The following is a 2,973-nucleotide window of genomic DNA, read 5'->3' as shown; positions in this document are numbered from 1 at the left end:
CCATCAGAAAATACTGACAAAGGACAAACTGCCACTCTAAAAACTAGAGAGACTGGCAGATACAGAGATCAGAGCTTACTGGGAGCAGAAGCCATATCTGGAGACTTAAATGTAAACACTTAAAAGATAATTGAATAATTGCTGAAGTATGAAAGATTAAAAGCCCCTGGGAGCCCAGTTTTTGGAGGGCAATACCCATGCTTTTATGAGTTTTACCTCCTGGAGCTCCATCAAGCTCTCAGAGTCATGGTCAGAGGAAAATTACCTCAAGCTTCTGATATCAGACAGGGGAAGAGAAACTATTTTGAAACATACGTAGAGCGCTCTGTGCCCTCAAAGTGAACTATTTTACCAGAATCACCTAACAAACCCATGAGGGAAAGTAAATACCTAACTCCAGCACCCTCTAGGCTTCTTTTCTCATGTAAGGGGAAAAGAAACTAGAAAGCATTTGTGAAGATCACAGTCTAGGGACATCATCTCACTAAAAGGCTAAGATTTAGTAATAAGATTGTAGAGAACTTCCTTCCCCTTATCCCTACTGTATCAGTAAGGCTCCTGTATAACCAGGGATTACAGCTGAGAGGAATTTCAGAGCGCAAACTCTATTTAAGAAGGAGTCTCTAGAGAAGCCCAAAGACAACAAGGAAGAGAGAAACAAGGACACTAGAAGAAATGTTAGCCTCTGATACCTATAGCTACAGTGAAGTAAACACAGTCTAATTCCTATCCAGATAAACATAAAACTTCACTCTAAAAGGCCATATACCTCAGTTCCTTCAATCTGATACATCATGTCTAGCTGTTAAAAAAATTACAAAGTATACTAAAAGGCAAAAACAAAACAAAACAAAAAAACAACAAAAAACCCACAGTTCAAACAGACAAACTAAACAACAGAATCTTATTTAGATATGGTGGAGATATTGGAATTATACTGGGAAGTAATGAAAAATATGGACAACATGTGAGAACAGATGGGTAACATAAGCTGAGAAATGGATACACTAAGAAATAATCAAAAGAAAATGCTACACTGTAACAGAAATGAAGAATGCCTTTAATGGGCTCATGAGTATACTGGACATTTCTATGGAAAAAGAATCAGTGAGCTTGAAAATATGCTTAGAGAAATTTTCATAACTAAAATTCAATGAGAAAAAATAAGAAAAATGATGGAAGAGAATATTCAAGAATTGTGAGACAACTGCAAGAGGTGTAACATACATGTAATGGGATTACCAGAGGAGAAGAAAGGGAAAAAAGAAGAAAAATTTGAAATAGTAATGGCTGAGAATTTTCAAAACATAACGACGGACACCAAACCACAGATCCATGAAATTCAAGCTAACAAAGCTCAAATCATGAACACCAAGCAGGATAAATACAGAAAAACCTATATTTAGGCATATAATATTCAAACTGAAGACAACCTAGGATATTAGGCATGTCATATTCAAACTGAAGTAAACCTAAGATGTTAGGCATATCATCTTCAAACAAGAAAATCTGATGAAACCCAGAAGAGAAAACATCTTACCTAGAGTGGAAAAAGAATAAGAATTTTTTAGACTTCTCTTCAGAAATCATTTGAGCAAGAAGAGACTAGAGTGAAATATTGAAAGGGTTGAAAGACGAAAAGACAACCTAGAATTCTGGGTTCAGCAAAGGTAAAGGCAAAATAAAGATATTCTCAATCAGACCAAAATTGGGGAAATTTTTACTAATAGACATGACTTGCAAGCTATATTAGCTTTTCAGAAAAAAGGAAAGTAATATAGGTCAGAATCTCTTATCTGCATAAAGAAGGAAAGAGTGTTAGAAAAATAATAAAGTGAAATAGAATCTTTTATTTTTATAAATTGATCTAGTTGATAACGTTTGTTTAAAATAATAACAACAATATACTGGGTGACTATAGCTTATGGATAAGTGAAATGAATGACACCAATGTTCTAAGGGATGGGAGGGAGAATTGGGAATACTTTATTATAAGGTACTCTTACTACCCATGAAAGAGTATAGGAGTATATGAAAATAGATTTTGATTGTGAAAATTATTTTATAATCTATACAATATCAATGATCTATTGTTTAAAAAAGGCAAAATAAAGCATTTCTAAACCTTCTTTACATTGAAGGCCAAGTCTCCTGATCACTTTTCAATTCAGTCTCTGATATACACAGTATGGTCCTTCCAGGTATCAAGAACATCATGATGCAATATATCTTAAAGGAAGTCATAGAACTAAAACAAAATGGTGCTGGAATTTAACCTGGCTTTGCAATTACTATATGTAATCTACTTTTGACTCTTCCTTTAGAAATTCTGGAATGCTGCTAAACTTGTCTGATGCACCACCTTCTAACTCTTTCCCAGATCCATTTGGTTCTTGGGTATAAAAGGAGTGATGCTCTTATTGTGTCTAGGTTTTGCTTCTAAACTGCTGAAACCTATTCTATAAGTTTTGAACCATGCACTATTATTTGTACCTACAAAGGCAATCATGACTGCTTGACCCTCAGGTGATACCAATAATGGTAAGATACATTCCAATTTTAGGAATATTAAAATTGAGAAAGACGTGTTCATTGTAGAACTGATGAAACAAAGTAAATTATTTGGATGACTCCTGTGCTTAAACCTTCTGTATTAATCTGTTTTCATGCTACTGGTAAAGACATACCCAACACTGGGCAATAAGAAAGAGGTTTAATAGACTTACAGTTTCATGTGGCTGGGGGAGCATCAGAATCATGGTGGAAGGCAAGAAGGAGCAAGTTACATCTTACATGGATGACACCAGGCAAAGAGAGAGCTTGTGCAGGGAAATCTCTTCTTATAAAACCATCAGATCTCATGAGACTTATTCAGTTATCATGAGAACAGCATGGGAAAGACTTGCTCCCATGATTCAATTACTTCCCGCTGGTCCCTCCCACAATACCTGGGAATTCAAGGTGAGATTTCAA

Source organism: Cebus imitator, unplaced genomic scaffold, assembly GCF_001604975.1.
Source record: "Cebus imitator isolate Cc_AM_T3 unplaced genomic scaffold, Cebus_imitator-1.0 Scaffold29, whole genome shotgun sequence".
In the NCBI taxonomy this organism is placed as follows: domain Eukaryota; kingdom Metazoa; phylum Chordata; class Mammalia; order Primates; family Cebidae; genus Cebus; species Cebus imitator.
The sequence above is the reverse complement of the archived record's forward strand: the minus strand, read 5'-3'. Positions refer to the sequence as shown.